The sequence below is a fragment of the Tasmannia lanceolata genome, unplaced genomic scaffold (genome assembly GCF_043159265.1).
Source record: "Tasmannia lanceolata isolate RefF3 unplaced genomic scaffold, GAP_Taslan_0.1 ptg000018l, whole genome shotgun sequence".
NCBI lineage: Eukaryota > Viridiplantae > Streptophyta > Magnoliopsida > Canellales > Winteraceae > Tasmannia > Tasmannia lanceolata.
Genome location: NW_027518695.1, coordinates 41,357,501 through 41,378,698, shown reverse-complemented (window position 1 = coordinate 41,378,698; position 21,198 = coordinate 41,357,501).

Below are 21,198 nucleotides of genomic sequence, written 5' to 3'. Positions count from 1 at the left end.
ATCTTGAATTGTGATTTTCCAATTGGGTGAAAGTTCTTAGGTTCTTTAAGGCTTTCAAATTCCAAAGAGTTCCAAATTCAAACAAAATAACTAAACATGCAATTTCTACCAAAGACAATTAACATGACATTTTTTAAATGATGAAACATGTAAAGAAACTAAACATAGGAAGCAAAGTAACTAATCATGCAAAATGACCAAAGAACTAAACATGCAATCAATGATTTGAGAATGGGAGAAGGGATAGAAAGAGGGGTGGTAGAGACGGAGAAGGGTGTGAGAGAACAGGAAGGATGGAGAAAGGTGCGGCTGAACTTGGTTTTGCCAAGTTGCCTACGTACCCCGTCGTGGGGATCAAGCCATACGTAGTTCCACTGGAGTTTGGATCATGATTGGGATTGGGAATTGGGAATTGGGAATCAGGTTCGGGAATGAGATTTTTGAAAAGAATTTTTGAATTGGGAACGAGCCTTGAAGGAGCTAATTGCAGAGGAATCATCAATGAGTAAATAAAAAAAGGGATGAAGTTTTGGCTAATGGATTTGGACATAAGGATGCAACTCGGTTGGGTTAAAGAAGAGGTAACTCAATTAGGAAGGGTTGATTGGGCAGGTCAACTCGGGTTAGATTTGGGTTCAACTCGGGTTGAGTTGGATCAGGTTGACTCGGGTTTGAGTTGGACTCGGGTTACGATGCGAGTTCGAGTTGGACTCGGGTTAGGCTTGGGTTGGGTCAAGTAGAGTTAGGTCCGATTTGGACCAGGTTGAGCTCTAATTGCGGTTTAGGTACGTGTTGCAGGTTAAGACCGAATGGACCAGGGGTTTGGGTCGAGGCCAAATTGACGGTGGGTTTAGGTGCGGCTTGGGGGTTTGCTCGGATTATGGTCTGTGTAGGGCTCGGATTGGGGCTTGGTAAGGTGAGGGGAATTTGGGTTAGGCAGAGTAGGCTTTTGATGCTACGGGCAAGGATTAAAAGGCTAGGTGTTTGGGTCCAGATTTGGGTTGGGCTGAGACGCGGGTTAGACCGAGGCTTGGTGCGGGTTCGACCTGAATTACCTCAGGTTTGGACCAATTTTAGATAGGCTACACATGTGCACGACACACGTGGATCGGGACTTTGAACTTTGGGTCGGAACCCATATTAGCTTTGGTGTCAGGTTGAAGTGGAACCCATGTGGATTTAAAACTTGGGCCCAAATTATGCATACAGTGTAACACATTCACTTGTATTGGATATGTGGCATGCATGTGAACAGCACGCATAATGGGATCGATACATTGTGAATTGGTTGCATGTATATGTACTGTACACACAAGAAATTTGGACCGATTATAGCATGTGTACATATCAAATTGGTTGCACTGTATTATCAACAGGTTTAGGCGCAATAGGTTTGTGGTTCGGATATGGGTTAGGAGTTGGGGCTGAACCGGTTTAAGGGTTTAAGGCTGAACTGGGTTGGGCTGGGTTGAACCGATTCAGGGCTGAACCGGGTTGGGGTCGGGTTGTGGGTCCGAGTTGAGGCTGAACCGGGTTGGGTTTGGGTAAGCTTGGATTAGGCTAAATCGGGTAGTTCGGGTTGAGTGCGGATTGGGGTGCGGCTTGAGGCTTGGGTGAGGCGAACTAGGTTGGGCGTGTGGCTTGGGGTTGGGCCTGCGACTTGGGTTTGGGATGCGGCTTTCGGTGTAGGTCCGGGTTGGAGTCGGGTTGTGGGTCTGAGTTGGGGCTGAACCGGGTTGGGTTTAAGGCTGAACCGGGTTGGGCTGGGTTGAACCGATTCGGGGCTGAACTGGGTTGGGGTCGGGTTGTGGGTCCGAGTTGGGGTTGAACCGGTTTAAGGGTTTAAGTTAAATGAATGGGCTGAAGTCTGTTGATAGGGATGGGTTATGGGATGGTCGGTGGATGTGAGGATGAGGGTAGGTGGGTTATAAAGGTTGGCAATGGTTATGAAGTCATGACATGGGTGTTGTGGGCTGATGGGGTACAAATTTGTGACTGATTGGAACTATGGGACATGGGTCATGGGATAAAAGGGCTGATGGCCATAGGTAATGTGATGGCTATGGGTGAAATGTGTGAGAGTAAACTCCATGGTGTAGGTGGCTGCATGGGTGCTGTTGGGTTGGGTAAGGGTGGAAAATTGGTCCGGTTGAAATGGGTTGAGTTGGGTTTAGTTGGCTAAGCATGGGGTCTGTTGGGTTGGGTAAGGGTGGAAAATAGGTCCGGTTGAAATGGGTTGAGTTGGGTTTAGTTGGCTAAGCATTGGGTCTGTTGGGGCTAGGATTGAGAGGGAATAGATGTTGACCATTAGGGAAAAATAAAAATGAAGAGAAGATGGGTTAAGAGAAGAGGGAAACATGCATAACTTCAAAGTCTACCATAAAAAAGAATATGATTAAAGATTAATCGTAGATGCTCCCTAACATGGTTTTTCTTTTAAAATAAAAGATATGCATGAAAACAGACCCTACATAGAATTTAAATAAATGCCTACCTCTTTGAAGACCCACTTTGTGTTTGATTTTTCTTTGATGTTAATTCCTTGAAGATGATTCCTTGCTTGATAATGACCGCTTTTGATATATATCTACCACCCAACGTATAAAATCACCCGATCCGGCAAGGATGGCCGAACCCTTGAAGAGATGAGGGAGAGGGACGAATTTTCTAAGAGAGGGGTTCTTGAGTTCTTTCTTTGGGATGGTGGGATGAGAGGGTATTTATAGGAGAATGGGATGGCAAAAGTTACCAATGTGTTTGGGAAGAGGTGTAGGGTTGTGATTGGATTTGGAATAATTAGGAGGTTTTGGATGGTTGGGATGATGGCACTTAACATGTTGCTCAAAATATGAGAGATATGAGAATATTAGCAATTTTAGGGTGAGAAAGAGAAAAGCAAGTGGGTAGGAGGAATCTTGGGAAATTTGGCAACATTCTTTTTGCATAATCCAAAACGTGTATTCTTGGAGAAAAATCAAGCAAGTTTTGATTTGGGAAGATTTAAAGGTGGAAAAGAAAAGGTGGCATGTGTCCCTCACTACCTTTTATACATTGGGGATGATTTGGGCAACAATATAAAACGTCTAAGTTAGCCTAATGCAACAAATCATTCCAATTAAATGGGGACATGTGTCCTTTTCAACCTCAAGTGAATCTTTTAACCAAAAATCTTGCTATACATGTATCTTTTCCAAAGTTGTAAAATTAACCCAAACTTATTTCAAAAATTTTAAACAAAAGGGGAGAAGGAAACAAGCCACGTTTTCCCAAGCTTGGGAAAACGTGTGGTGAGAGGAGAGAGAGGGTGAGGAGGGAGAGCTCTCTTGAAAATGAAAAAAATGTCGTTTTCCGGAGATGTTGGCATCCGATTCCGATAATTCTTTCGCCTTTGGAATCCCTGATTTTTTATCTTTCATTTAAGCCTAATATTTCCATAGAAATACTGATTTTGAAATTTTCGACCAATGAGAGCCATCGATCTCCATCGGCAAATCGTTTTTCCAGAGATTGGGCAAATCGGTGATCCAAACGAACCAACCGACTCGATCAATCTTGGATCAATGATTAAACCCTTTAAACCAAGATATCAAAGCCAATTAAGATATTAAAATATTTTGTTATCGATGATTTAATGGGATAATTTCGACGGATCTCATTCGTCCTGCCTTGATCCGTAACTTTTCACTAGATTTTTGCTTAATAAAAGTGACCCAATGTTTAATCCAAATTTGAGATCGACCTTGATTGATATTAATTTGAATAAATGATCACAAATTCTTAGTAAAGAAAGACACCCATGTTGAAAATCAGCCCTCGATCTGACGATTTACGGAAATCGGATCTCATAATGGAATCAGGGTCCGGGCTGTGAGGTGACCCTAGCTTATTTTGTCCCGATTGATGATCTGTAAAGTCAGATCGAGATATTAATGCCTTAAAACATATAAATCCATGATAGAGGGACTCTTGCATGGATTTAACACTCTAAGTCACTAATCAGGGCATTTTTCCAATTTTTCGGATCTAATCGTTTCACCAGGTACATCTCTTTATTATTTTGGTTTTCAGAAAATTTGAGGATGCATATTTTACCAATGAAATTCCACGGATCAATATATTAGGTTATTGTTGGTTAAAGTGTAGCAAAATGAGGGTGTCTACAAGTAGTTGAAAACGAAAGAAACGGAGATGAAAAACTCCAAGTATTTTAAGAGTTATGATAGAAATAGTTAGACTCGCGCTTTCGCCTAGCAGTTTACAGACCTACCTCCGATTTAATGACCAGAACTCACTCAATTCAACACGTAATTCAATGAAACTTGTTCCATTTCGAAGAAGTCGAAGTGTAGCTTAAACCGGAAGAAAAGGAGATGAAAAACTACTTGTATTTTGAGAGTTAAGATGGAAATAGTTAGATTCGCGCTTTGGTCTAGCAGTTTGCAGACATACCTCCGATTGAATGACCATAACTCACTCAATTCAACTCGGAATTCATTGAAATTTGTTCCATTTCGAAGGAGTCGAAGTGTAGTTTAAAACGGAAGAAACAGAGAAGAAAAACTCCAAGCATTTTGAGAGTTATTGTGGAAATAGTTACACTCGCGCTTTGGTCTAGCAGTTTACAGACCTACCTCCGATTCATTGACCCACTCAATTCGACTCGGAATTTATTCAAATTAATGCCATTTGGAAGATGTCGAAGAGTAGTTGAAAACGAAAGAAACGGAGATGAAAAACTCCAATTATTTTAAGAGTTATGATAGAAATAGTTAGACTCGCGCTTTCGCCTAGCAGTTTACAGACCTACCTCCGATTTAATGATCATAACTCACTCAATTCAACACGTAATTCAATGAAACTTGTTCCATTTCGAAGAAGTCGAAGTGTAGCTTAAAACGGAAGAAAAGGAGATGAAAAACTACTTGTATTTTGAGAGTTAAGATGGAAATAGTTAGATTCGTGCTTTGGTCTAGCAGTTTGCAGACATACCTCCGATTGAATGACCATAACTCACTCAATTCAACTCGGAATTCATTGAAATTTGTTCCATTTCGAAGGAGTCGAAGTGTAGTTTAAAACGGAAGAAACAGAGAAGAAAAACTCCAAGTATTTTGAGAGTTATTGTGGAAATAGTTACACTCGCGCTTTGGTCTAGCAGTTTACAGACCTACCTCCGATTGATTGACTAAAACTCACTTAATTAAATTTGAAATGGATTCAAATTCAAGCCATTTCGAAGATGTCGAAGTGTAGTTATAAACGGAAGAAACGGAGATGGAAAACTCCAAGTATCTTAAGAGTTATGATGGAAATAGTTAGACTCGTGCTTTGGTCTAGCAGTTTACACACCTACCTCCGATTCATTAACCATAAGTCACTCAATTCGACTCGGAAACTATTCAAATTCATACTATTCTGAAGATATCGAAGAGTAGTTGAAAACGAAAGAAACAGAGATGAAAAACTACAAGTATTTTAAGAGTTATGATAGAAATAGTTAGACTCGCGCTTTCGCCTAGCAGTTTACAGACTAACCTCCAATTTAATGACCATAACTCACTCAATTCAACACGTAATTCAATGAAACTTGTTCCATTTCGAAGGAGTCGAAGTGTAGCTTAAAACGGAAGAAAATGAGATAAAAAACTACTTGTATTTTGAGAGTTAAGATGGAAATAGTTAGATTCGCGCTTTGGTCTAGCAGTTTGCAGACATACCTCCGATTGAATGACCATAACTCACTCAATTCAACTCGGAATTCATTGAACTTTGTTTCATTTCGAAGGAGTCGAAGTGTAGTTTAAAACGGAAGAAACAGAGAAGAAAAACTCCAAGTATTTTGAGAGTTATTGTGGAAGTAGTTAGACTCGCGCTTTGGTCTAGCCGTTTACAGACCTACCTCCGATTGATTGACTAAAACTCACTCAATTAAATTTGAAATGGATTCAAATTCATGCCATTTCGAAGATGTTGAAGTGTAGTTGAAAACAGAAGAAACGGAGATGAAAAACTTCAAGTATCTTAAGAGTAATGATGGAAATAGTTAGACTCGTGCTTTGGTCTAGCAGTTTACACACCTACCTCCGATTCATTGACCATAAGTCACTCAATTCGACTCGGAATTTATTCAAATTCATACCATTCTGAAGATATCGAAGTGTAGTTGAAAACGGAAGAAACGGAGATGAAAAACTCTAATTATTTTAAGAGTTATGATAGAAATAGTTAGACTCGCGCTTTCGCCTAGCAGTTTACAGATCTACCTCCGAGTGAATGACCTTAACTCAATCAATTCAACTCGGAATTCATTGAAATTTGTTCCATTTCGAAGGACTCGACGTGTCGTTTAAAACGGAAGAAACGGAGATGAAAAAAATGAAGTATTTTGAGAGTTATGGTGGAAATAGTTAGACTCGCACTTTGGTCTAGCAGTTTACAGACCAACCTCCAATTGATTGACCATAACTTACTCAATTTAACTCGGAATTGATTCAAATTCATGCCATTGTGAAGATGTCGAAGTGTAGTTGAAAATGAAAGAAACAGAGATGAAAAACTCCAAGTATCTTAAGAGTTATGATGGACATATTTAGACTCGCGCTTTGGTCTAGCAGTTTACGGACCTACCTCCGATTCATTGACCCACTCAATTCGACTCGGAATTTATTCAAATTAATGCCATTTGGAAGATGTCGAAGAGTAGTTGAAAACGAAAGAAACGGAGATGAAAAACTACAAGTATTTTAAGAGTTATGATAGAAATAGTTAGACTCGCGCTTTCGCCTAGCAGTTTACAGACAAACCTCCAATTTAATGACCATAACTCACTCAATTCAACACGTAATTCAATGAAACTTGTTCCATTTCGAAGGCGTCGAAGTGTAGCTTAAAACGGAAGAAAAGGAGATGAAAAACTACTTGTATTTTGAGAGTTAAGATGGAAATAGTTAGATTCGCGCTTTGGTGTAGCAGTTTGCAGACATACCTCCGATTGAATGACCATAACTCACTCAATTCAACTCGGAATTCATTGAACTTTGTTTCATTTCGAAGGAGTCGAAGTGTAGTTTAAAACGGAAGAAACGGAGAAGAAAAACTCCAAGTATTTTGAGAGTTATTGTGGAAGTAGTTAGACTCGCGCTTTGGTCTAGCAGTTTACAGACCTACCTCCGTTTGATTGACTAAAACTCACTCAATTAAATTTGAAATGGATTCAAATTCATGCCATTTCGAAGATGTTGAAGTGTAGTTGAAAACAGAAGAAACGGAGATGAAAAACTTCAAGTATCTTAAGAGTAATGATGGAAATAGTTAGACTCGTGCTTTGGTCTAGCAGTTTACACACCTACCTCCGATTCATTGACCATAAGTCACTCAATTCGACTCGGAATTTATTCAAATTCATACCATTCTGAAGATATCGAAGTGTAGTTGAAAACGGAAGAAACGGAGATGAAAAACTCTAATTATTTTAAGAGTTATGATAGAAATAGTTAGACTCGTGCTTTCGCCTAGCAGTTTACAGATCTACCTCCGAGTGAATGACCATAACTCAATCAATTCAACTCGGAATTCATTGAAATTTGTTCCATTTCGAAGGACTCGACGTGTCATTTAAAACGGAAGAAACGGAGATGAAAAAAATGAAGTATTTTGAGAGTTATGGTGGAAATAGTTAGACTCGCACTTTGGTCTAGCAGTTTACAGACCAACCTCCAATTGATTGACCATAACTTACTCAATTTAACTCGGAATTGATTCAAATTCATGCCATTGTGAAGATGTCGAAGTGTAGTTGAAAATGAAAGAAACAGAGATGAAAAACTCCAAGTATCTTAAGAGTTATGATGGACATATTTAGGCTCGCGCTTTAGTGTAGAAGTTTACAGACCTACCTCCGATTCATTGACCCACTCAATTCGACTCGGAATTTATTCAAATGCATGCCATTTAAAAGGAGTTGAAGTGTAGTTTAAAACAGAATCAAACGAGATGAAAAACTACTTGTATTTTGAGAGTTAAGATGGAAATAGTTAGATTCGCGCTTTGGTCTAACAGTTTACAGACCTACCTCCGATTCATTCACCATAAGTCACTCAATTCGACTCGGAATTTATTCAAATTCATGCCATTTGTAACATGTCGAAGAGTAGTTGAAAACGAAAGAAACGGAGATGAAAAACTCCAAGTATTTTAAGAGTTATGATAGAAATAGTTAGACTCGCGCTTTCGCCTAGCAGTTTACAGACCTACCTCCGATTTAATGACCATAACTCACTCAATTCAACACGTAATTCAATGAAATTTGTTCCATTTCGAAAGAGTCGAAGTGTAGTTTAAAACGGAAGAAACAGAGAAGAAAAACTCTAAGTATTTTGAGAGTTATTGTGGAAGTAGTTAGACTCGCGCTTTGGTCTAGCAGTTTACAGACCTACCTCCGATTGATTGACTAAAACTCACTCAATTAAATTTGAAATGGATTCAAATTCATGCCATTTCGAAGATGTTGAAGTGTAGTTGAAAACAGAAGAAACGGAGATGAAAAACTTCAAGTATCTTAAGAGTAATGATGGAAATAGTTAGACTCGTGCTTTGGTCTAGCAGTTTACACACCTACCTCCGATTCATTGACCATAAGTCACTCAATTCGACTCGGAATTTATTCAAATTCATACCATTCTGAAGATATCGAAGTGTAGTTGAAAACGGAAGAAACGGAGATGAAAAACTCTAATTATTTTAAGAGTTATGATAGAAATAGTTAGACTCGTGCTTTCGCCTAGCAGTTTACAGATCTACCTCCGAGTGAATGACCATAACTCAATCAATTCAACTCGGAATTCATTGAAATTTGTTCCATTTCGAAGGACTCGACGTGTCGTTTAAAACGGAAGAAACGGAGATGAAAAAAATGAAGTATTTTGAGAGTTATGGTGGAAATAGTTAGACTCGCACTTTGGTCTAGCAGTTTACAGACCAACCTCCAATTGATTGACCATAACTTACTCAATTTAACTCGGAATTGATTCAAATTCATGCCATTGTGAAGATGTCGAAGTGTAGTTGAAAATGAAAGAAACAGAGATGAAAAACTCCAAGTATCTTAAGAGTTATGATGGACATATTTAGACTCGCGCTTTGGTCTAGCAGTTTACGGACCTACCTCCGATTCATTGACCCACTCAATTCGACTCGGAATTTATTCAAATTAATGCCATTTGGAAGATGTCGAAGAGTAGTTGAAAACGAAAGAAACGGAGATGAAAAACTACAAGTATTTTAAGAGTTATGATAGAAATAGTTAGACTCGCGGTTTCGCCTAGCAGTTTACAGACAAACCTCCAATTTAATGACCATAACTCACTCAATTCAACACGTAATTCAATGAAACTTGTTCCATTTCGAAGGAGTCGAAGTGTAGCTTAAAACGGAAGAAAAGGAGATGAAAAACTACTTGTATTTTGAGAGTTAAGATGGAAATAGTTAGATTCGCGCTTTGGTGTAGCAGTTTGCAGACATACCTCCGATTGAATGACCATAACTCACTCAATTCAACTCGGAATTCATTGAACTTTGTTTCATTTCGAAGGAGTCGAAGTGTAGTTTAAAACGGAAGAAACGGAGAAGAAAAACTCCAAGTATTTTGAGAGTTATTGTGGAAGTAGTTAGACTCGCGCTTTGGTCTAGCAGTTTACAGACCTACCTCCGTTTAATTGACTAAAACTCACTCAATTAAATTTGAAATGGATTCAAATTCATGCCATTTCGAAGATGTTGAAGTGTAGTTGAAAACAGAAGAAACGGAGATGAAAAACTTCAAGTATCTTAAGAGTAATGATGGAAATAGTTAGACTCGTGCTTTGGTCTAGCAGTTTACACACCTACCTCCGATTCATTGACCATAAGTCACTCAATTCGACTCGGAATTTATTCAAATTCATACCATTCTGAAGATATCGAAGTGTAGTTGAAAACGGAAGAAACGGAGATGAAAAACTCTAATTATTTTAAGAGTTATGATAGAAATAGTTAGACTCGTGCTTTCGCCTAGCAGTTTACAGATCTACCTCCGAGTGAATGACCATAACTCAATCAATTCAACTCGGAATTCATTGAAATTTGTTCCATTTCGAAGGACTCGACGTGTCGTTTAAAACGGAAGAAACGGAGATGAAAAAAATGAAGTATTTTGAGAGTTATGGTGGAAATAGTTAGACTCGCACTTTGGTCTAGCAGTTTACAGACCAACCTCCAATTGATTGACCATAACTTACTCAATTTAACTCGGAATTGATTCAAATTCATGCCATTGTGAAGATGTCGAAGTGTAGTTGAAAATGAAAGAAACAGAGATGAAAAACTCCAAGTATCTTAAGAGTTATGATGGACATATTTAGGCTCGCGCTTTAGTGTAGAAGTTTACAGACCTACCTCCGATTCATTGACCCACTCAATTCGACTCGGAATTTATTCAAATGCATGCCATTTAAAAGGAGTCGAAGTGTAGTTTAAAACAGAATCAAACGAGATGAAAAACTACTTGTATTTTGAGAGTTAAGATGGAAATAGTTAGATTCGCGCTTTGGTCTAACAGTTTACAGACCTACCTCCGATTCATTCACCATAAGTCACTCAATTCGACTCGGAATTTATTCAAATTCATGCCATTTGTAACATGTCGAAGAGTATTTGAAAACGAAAGAAACGGAGATGAAAAACTCCAAGTATTTTAAGAGTTATGATAGAAATAGTTAGACTCGCGCTTTCGCCTAGCAGTTTACAGACCTACCTCCGATTTAATGACCATAACTCACTCAATTCAACACGTAATTCAATGAAATTTGTTCCATTTCGAAAGAGTCAAAGTGTAGTTTAAAACGGAAGAAACAGAGAAGAAAAACTCTAAGTATTTTGAGAGTTATTGTGGAAGTAGTTAGACTCGCGCTTTGGTCTAGCAGTTTACAGACCTACCTCCGATTGATTGACTAAAACTCACTCAATTAAATTTGAAATGGATTCAAATTCATGCCATTTCGAAGATGTTGAAGTGTAGTTGAAAACAGAAGAAACGGAGATGAAAAACTTCAAGTATCTTAAGAGTAATGATGGAAATAGTTAGACTCGTGCTTTGGTCTAGCAGTTTACACACCTACCTCCGATTCATTGACCATAAGTCACTCAATTCGACTCGGAATTTATTCAAATTCATACCATTCTGAAGATATCGAAGTGTAGTTGAAAACGGAAGAAACGGAGATGAAAAACTCTAATTATTTTAAGAGTTATGATAGAAATAGTTAGACTCGCGCTTTCGCCTAGCAGTTTACAGATCTACCTCAGAGTGAATGACCATAACTCAATCAATTCAACTCGGAATTCATTGAAATTTGTTCCATTTCGAAGGACTCGACGTGTCGTTTAAAACGGAAGAAACGGAGATGAAAAAAATGAAGTTTTTGAGAGTTATGGTGGTAATAGTTAGACTCGCACTTTGGTCTAGCAGTTTACAGACCAACCTCTAATTGATTGACCATAACTTACTCAATTTAACTCGGAATTGATTCAAATTCATGCCATTGTGAAGATGTCGAAGTGTAGTTGAAAATGAAAGAAACAGAGATGAAAAACTCCAAGTATCTTAAGAGTTATGATGGACATATTTAGGCTCGCGCTTTAGTGTAGAAGTTTACAGACCTACCTCCGATTCATTGACCCACTCAATTCGACTCGGAATTTATTCAAATGCATGCCATTTAAAAGGAGTCGAAGTGTAGTTTAAAACAGAATCAAACGAGATGAAAAACTACTTGTATTTTGAGAGTTAAGATGGAAATAGTTAGATTCGCGCTTTGGTCTAACAGTTTACAGACCTACCTCCGATTCATTCACCATAAGTCACTCAATTCGACTCGGAATTTATTCAAATTCATGCCATTTGTAACATGTCGAAGAGTAGTTGAAAACGAAAGAAACGGAGATGAAAAACTCCAAGTATTTTAAGAGTTATGATAGAAATAGTTAGACTCGCGCTTTCGCCTAGCAGTTTACAGACCTACCTCCGATTTAATGACCATAACTCACTCAATTCAACACGTAATTCAATGAAATTTGTTCCATTTCGAAAGAGTCGAAGTGTAGTTTAAAACGGAAGAAACAGAGAAGAAAAACTCTAAGTATTTTGAGAGTTATTGTGGAAGTAGTTAGACTCGCGCTTTGGTCTAGCAGTTTACAGACCTACCTCCGATTGATTGACTAAAACTCACTCAATTAAATTTGAAATGGATTCAAATTCATGCCATTTCGAAGATGTTGAAGTGTAGTTGAAAACAGAAGAAACGGAGATGAAAAACTTCAAGTATCTTAAGAGTAATGATGGAAATAGTTAGACTCGTGCTTTGGTCTAGCAGTTTACACACCTACCTCCGATTCATTGACCATAAGTCACTCAATTCGACTCGGAATTTATTCAAATTCATACCATTCTGAAGATATCGAAGTGTAGTTGAAAACGGAAGAAACGGAGATGAAAAACTCTAATTATTTTAAGAGTTATGATAGAAATAGTTAGACTCGCGCTTTCGCCTAGCAGTTTACAGATCTACCTCCGAGTGAATGACCATAACTCAATCAATTCAACTCGGAATTCATTGAAATTTGTTCCATTTCGAAGGACTCGACGTGTCGTTTAAAACGGAAGAAACGGAGATGAAAAAAATGAAGTATTTTGAGAGTTATGGTGGAAATATTTAGACTCGCACTTTGGTCTAGCAGTTTACAGACCAACCTCCAATTGATTGACCATAACTTACTCAATTTAACTCGGAATTGATTCAAATTCATGCCATTGTGAAGATGTCGAAGTGTAGTTGAAAATGAAAGAAACAGAGATGAAAAACTCTTAGTATCTTAAGAGTTATGATGGACATATTTAGGCTCGCGCTTTAGTGTAGAAGTTTACAGACCTACCTCCGATTCATTGACCCACTCAATTCGACTCGGAATTTATTCAAATGCATGCCATTTAAAAGGAGTCGAAGTGTAGTTTAAAACAGAATCAAACGAGATCAAAAACTACTTGTATTTTGAGAGTTAAGATGGAAATAGTTAGATTCGCGCTTTGGTCTAACAGTTTACAGACCTACCTCCGATTCATTCACCATAAGTCACTCAATTCGACTCGGAATTTATTCAAATTCATGCCATTTGTAACATGTCGAAGAGTAGTTGAAAACGAAAGAAACGGAGATGAAAAACTCCAAGTATTTTAAGAGTTATGATAGAAATAGTTAGACTCGCGCTTTCGCCTAGCAGTTTACAGACCTACCTCCGATTTAATGACCATAACTCACTCAATTCAACACGTTATTCACTGAAATTTGTTCCATTTCGAAAGAGTCGAAGTATAGTTTAAAACGGAAGAAACAGAGAAGAAAAACTCTAAGTATTTTGAGAGTTATTGTGGAAGTAGTTAGACTCGCGCTTTGGTCTAGCAGTTTACAGACCTACCTCCGATTGATTGACTAAAACTCACTCAATTAAATTTGAAATGGATTCAAATTCATGCCATTTCGAAGATGTTGAAGTGTAGTTGAAAACAGAAGAAACGGAGATGAAAAACTTCAAGTATCTTAAGAGTAATGATGGAAATAGTTAGACTCGTGCTTTGGTCTAGCAGTTTACACACCTACCTCCGATTCATTGACCATAAGTCACTCAATTCGACTCGGAATGTATTCAAATTCATACCATTCTGAAGATATCGAAGTGTAGTTGAAAACGGAAGAAACGGAGATGAAAAACTCTAATTATTTTAAGAGTTATGATAGAAATAGTTAGACTCGCGCTTTCGCCTAGCAGTTTACAGATCTACCTCAGAGTGAATGACCATAACTCAATCAATTCAACTCGGAATTCATTGAAATTTGTTCCATTTCGAAGGACTCGACGTGTCGTTTAAAACGGAAGAAACGGAGATGAAAAAAATGAAGTTTTTGAGAGTTATGGTGGTAATAGTTAGACTCGCACTTTGGTCTAGCAGTTTACAGACCAACCTCCAATTGATTGACCATAACTTACTCAATTTAACTCGGAATTGATTCAAATTCATGCCATTGTGAAGATGTCGAAGTGTAGTTGAAAATGAAAGAAACAGAGATGAAAAACTCCAAGTATCTTAAGAGTTATGATGGACATATTTAGGCTCGCGCTTTAGTGTAGAAGTTTACAGACCTACCTCCGATTCATTGACCCACTCAATTCGACTCGGAATTTATTCAAATGCATGCCATTTAAAAGGAGTCGAAGTGTAGTTTAAAACAGAATCAAACGAGATGAAAAACTACTTGTATTTTGAGAGTTAAGATGGAAATAGTTAGATTCGCGCTTTGGTCTAACAGTTTACAGACCTACCTCCGATTCATTCACCATAAGTCACTCAATTCGACTCGGAATTTATTCAAATTCATGCCATTTGTAACATGTCGAAGAGTAGTTGAAAACGAAAGAAACGGAGATGAAAAACTCCAAGTATTTTAAGAGTTATGATAGAAATAGTTAGACTCGCGCTTTCGCCTAGCAGTTTACAGACCTACCTCCGATTTAATGACCATAACTCACTCAATTCAACACGTAATTCAATGAAATTTGTTCCATTTCGAAAGAGTCGAAGTGTAGTTTAAAACGGAAGAAACAGAGAAGAAAAACTCTAAGTATTTTGAGAGTTATTGTGGAAGTAGTTAGACTCGCGCTTTGGTCTAGCAGTTTACAGACCTACCTCCGATTGATTGACTAAAACTCACTCAATTAAATTTGAAATGGATTCAAATTCATGCCATTTCGAAGATGTTGAAGTGTAGTTGAAAACAGAAGAAACGGAGATGAAAAACTTCAAGTATCTTAAGAGTAATGATGGAAATAGTTAGACTCGTGCTTTGGTCTAGCAGTTTACACACCTACCTCCGATTCATTGACCATAAGTCACTCAATTCGACTCGGAATTTATTCAAATTCATACCATTCTGAAGATATCGAAGTGTAGTTGAAAACGGAAGAAACGGAGATGAAAAACTCTAATTATTTTAAGAGTTATGATAGAAATAGTTAGACTCGCGCTTTCGCCTAGCAGTTTACAGATCTACCTCCGAGTGAATGACCATAACTCAATCAATTCAACTCGGAATTCATTGAAATTTGTTCCATTTCGAAGGACTCGACGTGTCGTTTAAAACGGAAGAAACGGAGATGAAAAAAATGAAGTATTTTGAGAGTTATGGTGGAAATATTTAGACTCGCACTTTGGTCTAGCAGTTTACAGACCAACCTCCAATTGATTGACCATAACTTACTCAATTTAACTCGGAATTGATTCAAATTCATGCCATTGTGAAGATGTCGAAGTGTAGTTGAAAATGAAAGAAACAGAGATGAAAAACTCTTAGTATCTTAAGAGTTATGATGGACATATTTAGGCTCGCGCTTTAGTGTAGAAGTTTACAGACCTACCTCCGATTCATTGACCCACTCAATTCGACTCGGAATTTATTCAAATGCATGCCATTTAAAAGGAGTCGAAGTGTAGTTTAAAACAGAATCAAACGAGATCAAAAACTACTTGTATTTTGAGAGTTAAGATGGAAATAGTTAGATTCGCGCTTTGGTCTAACAGTTTACAGACCTACCTCCGATTCATTCACCATAAGTCACTCAATTCGACTCGGAATTTATTCAAATTCATGCCATTTGTAACATGTCGAAGAGTAGTTGAAAACGAAAGAAACGGAGATGAAAAACTCCAAGTATTTTAAGAGTTATGATAGAAATAGTTAGACTCGCGCTTTCGCCTAGCAGTTTACAGACCTACCTCCGATTTAATGACCATAACTCACTCAATTCAACACGTAATTCAATGAAATTTGTTCCATTTCGAAAGAGTCGAAGTGTAGTTTAAAACGGAAGAAACAGAGAAGAAAAACTCTAAGTATTTTGAGAGTTATTGTGGAAGTAGTTAGACTCGCGCTTTGGTCTAGCAGTTTACAGACCTACCTCCGATTGATTGACTAAAACTCACTCAATTAAATTTGAAATGGATTCAAATTCATGCCATTTCGAAGATGTTGAAGTGTAGTTGAAAACAGAAGAATCGGAGATCAAAAACTTCAAGTATCTTAAGAGTAATGATGGAAATAGTTAGACTCGTGCTTTGGTCTAGCAGTTTACACACCTACCTCCGATTCATTGACCATAAGTCACTCAATTCGACTCGGAATTTATTCAAATTCATACCATTCTGAAGATATCGAAGTGTAGTTGAAAACGGAAGAAACGGAGATGAAAAACTCTAATTATTTTAAGAGTTATGATAGAAATAGTTAGACTCGCGCTTTCGCCTAGCAGTTTACAGATCTACCTCCGAGTGAATGACCATAACTCAATCAATTCAACTCGGAATTCATTGAAATTTGTTCCATTTCGAAGGACTCGACGTGTCGTTTAAAACGGAAGAAACGGAGATGAAAAAAATGAAGTATTTTGAGAGTTATGGTGGAAATATTTAGACTCGCACTTTGGTCTAGCAGTTTACAGACCAACCTCCAATTGATTGACCATAACTTACTCAATTTAACTCGGAATTGATTCAAATTCATGCCATTGTGAAGATGTCGAAGTGTAGTTGAAAATGAAAGAAACAGAGATGAAAAACTCCAAGTATCTTAAGAGTTATGATGGACATATTTAGGCTCGCGCTTTAGTGTAGAAGTTTACAGACCTACCTCCGATTCATTGACCCACTCAATTCGACTCGCAATTTATTCAAATGCATGCCATTTAAAAGGAGTCGAAGTGTAGTTTAAAACAGAATCAAACGAGATAAAAAACTACTTGTATTTTGAGAGTTAAGATGGAAATAGTTAGATTCGCGCTTTGGTCTAACAGTTTACAGACCTACCTCCGATTCATTCACCATAAGTCACTCAATTCGACTCGGAATTTATTCAAATTCATGCCATTTGTAACATGTCGAAGAGTAGTTGAAAACGAAAGAAACGGAGATGAAAAACTCCAAGTATTTTAAGAGTTATGATAGAAATAGTTAGACTCGCGCTTTCGCCTAGCAGTTTACAGACCTACCTCCGATTTAATGACCATAACTTACTCAATTCAACACGTAATTCAATGAAATTTGTTCCATTTCGAAAGAGTCGAAGTGTAGTTTAAAACGGAAGAAACAGAGAAGAAAAACTCTAAGTATTTTGAGAGTTATTGTGGAAGTAGTTAGACTCGCGCTTTGGTCTAGCAGTTTACAGACCTACCTCCGATTGATTGACTAAAACTCACTCAATTAAATTTGAAATGGATTCAAATTCATGCCATTTCGAAGATGTTGAAGTGTAGTTGAAAACAGAAGAAACGGAGATGAAAAACTTCAAGTATCTTAAGAGTAATGATGGAAATAGTTAGACTCGTGCTTTGGTCTAGCAGTTTACACACCTACCTCCGATTCATTGACCATAAGTCACTCAATTCGACTCGGAATTTATTCAAATTCATACCATTCTGAAGATATCGAAGTGTAGTTGAAAACGGAAGAAACGGAGATGAAAAACTCTAATTATTTTAAGAGTTATGATAGAAATAGTTAGACTCGCGCTTTCGCCTAGCAGTTTACAGATCTACCTCCGAGTGAATGACCATAACTCAATCAATTCAACTCGGAATTCATTGAAATTTGTTCCATTTCGAAGGACTCGACGTGTCGTTTAAAACGGAAGAAACGGAGATGAAAAAAATGAAGTATTTTGAGAGTTATGGTGGAAATATTTAGACTCGCACTTTGGTCTAGCAGTTTACAGACCAACCTCCAATTGATTGACCATAACTTACTCAATTTAACTCGGAATTGATTCAAATTCATGCCATTGTGAAGATGTCGAAGTGTAGTTGAAAATGAAAGAAACAGAGATGAAAAACTCCAAGTATCTTAAGAGTTATGATGGACATATTTAGGCTCGCGCTTTAGTGTAGAAGTTTACAGACCTACCTCCGATTCATTGACCCACTCAATTCGACTCGGAATTTATTCAAATGCATGCCATTTAAAAGGAGTTGAAGTGTAGTTTAAAACAGAATCAAACGAGATGAAAAACTACTTGTATTTTGAGAGTTAAGATGGAAATAGTTAGATTCGCGCTTTGGTCTAACAGTTTACAGACCTACCTCCGATTCATTCACCATAAGTCACTCAATTCGACTCTGAATTTATTCAAATTCATGCCATTTGTAACATGTCGAAGAGTAGTTGAAAACGAAAGAAACGGAGATGAAAAACTCCAAGTATTTTAAGAGTTATGATAGAAATAGTTAGACTCGCGCTTTCGCCTAGCAGTTTACAGACCTACCTCCGATTTAATGACCATAACTCACTCAATTCAACACGTAATTCAATGAAATTTGTTCCATTTCGAAAGAGTCGAAGTGTAGTTTAAAACGGAAGAAACAGAGAAGAAAAACTCTAAGTATTTTGAGAGTTATTGTGGAAGTAGTTAGACTCGCGCTTTGGTCTAGCAGTTTACAGACCTACCTCCGATTGATTGACTAAAACTCACTCAATTAAATTTGAAATGGATTCAAATTCATGCCATTTCGAAGATGTTGAAGTGTAGTTGAAAACAGAAGAAACGGAGATGAAAAACTTCAAGTATCTTAAGAGTAATGATGGAAATAGTTAGACTCGTGCTTTGGTCTAGCAGTTTACACACCTACCTCCGATTCATTGACCATAAGTCACTCAATTCGACTCGGAATGTATTCAAATTCATACCATTCTGAAGATATCGAAGTGTAGTTGAAAACGGAAGAAACGGAGATGAAAAACTCTAATTATTTTAAGAGTTATGATAGAAATAGTTAGACTCGCGCTTTCGCCTAGCAGTTTACAGATCTACCTCCGAGTGAATGACCATAACTCAATCAATTCAACTCGGAATTCATTGAAATTTGTTCCATTTCGAAGGACTCGACGTGTCGTTTAAAACGGAAGAAACGGAGATGAAAAAAATGAAGTTTTTGAGAGTTATGGTGGTAATAGTTAGACTCGCACTTTGGTCTAGCAGTTTACAGACCAACCTCCAATTGATTGACCATAACTTACTCAATTTAACTCGGAATTGATTCAAATTCATGCCATTGTGAAGATGTCGAAGTGTAGTTGAAAATGAAAGAAACAGAGATGAAAAACTCCAAGTATCTTAAGAGTTATGATTGACATATTTAGACTCGCGCTTTGGTCTAGCAGTTTACGGACCTACCTCCGATTCATTGACCCACTCAATTCGACTCGGAATTTATTCAAATTAATGCCATTTGGAAGATGTCGAAGAGTAGTTGAAAACGAAAGAAACAGAGATGAAAAACTACAAGTATTTTAAGAGTTATGATAGAAATAGTTAGACTCGCGCTTTCGCCTAGTAGTTTACAGACTAACCTCCGATTTAATGACCATAACTCACTCAATTAAACACGTAATTCAATGAAACTTGTTTCATTTCGAAGGAGTCGAAGTGTAGCTTAAAACGGAAGAAAAGGAGATGAAAAACTACTTGTATTTTGAGAGTTAAGATGGAAATAGTTAGATTCGCGCTTTGGTGTAGCAGTTTGCAGACATACCTCCGATTGAATGACCATAACTCACTCAATTCAACTCGGAATTCATTGAACTTTGTTTCATTTCGAAGGAGTCGAAGTGTAGTTTAAAACGGAAGAAACGGAGAAGAAAACTCCAAGTATTTTGAGAGTTATTGTGGAAGTAGTTAGACTCGAGCTTTGGTCTAGCAGTTTACAGACCTACCTCCGTTTGATTGACTAAAACTCACTCAATTAAATTTGAAATGGATTGAAATTCATGCCATTTCGAAGATGTTGAAGTGTAGTTGAAAACAGAAGAAACGGAGATGAAAAACTTCAAGTATCTTAAGAGTAATGATGGAAATAGTTAGACTCGTGCTTTGGTCTAGCAGTTTACACACCTACCTCCGATTCATTGACAATAAGTCACTCAATTCGACTCGGAATTTATTCAAATTCATACCATTCTGAAGATATCGAAGTGTAGTTGAAAACGGAAGAAACGGAGATGAAAAACTCTAATTATTTTAAGAGTTATGATAGAAATAGTTATACTCGCGCTTTCGCCTAGCAGTTTACAGATCTACCTCCGAGTGAATGACCATAACTCAATCAATTCAACTCGGAATTCATTGAAATTTGTTCCATTTCGAAGGACTCGACGTGTCGTTTAAAACGGAAGAAACGGAGATGAAAAAAATGAAGTTTTTGAGAGTTATGGTGGTAATAGTTAGACTCGCACTTTGGTCTAGCAGTTTACAGACCTACCTCCGTTTGATTGACTAAAACTCACTCAATTAAATTTGAAATGGATTCAAATTCATGCCATTTCGAAGATGTTGAAGTGTAGTTGAAAACAGAAGAAACGGAGATGAAAAACTTCAAGTATCTTAAGAGTAATGATGGAAATAGTTAGACTCGTGCTTTGGTCTAGCAGTTTACACACCTACCTCCGATTCATTGACCATAAGTCACTCAATTCGACTCGGAATTTATTCAAATTCATACCATTCTGAAGATATCGAAGTGTAGTTGAAAACGGAAGAAACGGAGATGAAAAACTCTAATTATTTTAAGAGTTATGATAGAAATAGTTAGACTCGTGCTTTCGCCTAGCAGTTTACAGATCTACCTCCGAGTGAATGACCATAACTCACTCAATTCAACTCGGAATTCATTGAAATTTGTTCCATTTCGAAGGACTCGAAGTGAAGTTTAAAACGGAAGAACGAAGATGAAAAAAGTCAAGTATTTTGAGAGTTATGGTGGAAATAGTTAGACTTGCACTTTGGTCTAGCAGTTTACAGACCAACCTCCACTTGATTGACCATAACTAACTCAATTTAACTCGGAATTGATTCAAATTCATGCCATTGTGAAGATGTCGAAGTGTAGTTGAAAATGAAAGAAACAGAGATGAAAAACTCCAAGTATCTTAAGAGTTATGATGGACATATTTAGACTCGCGCTTTGGTCTAGCAGTTTACGGACCTACCTCCGATTCATTGACCCACTCAATTCGACTCGGAATTTATTCAAATTAATGTCATTTGGAAGATGTCGAAGAGTAGTTGAAAA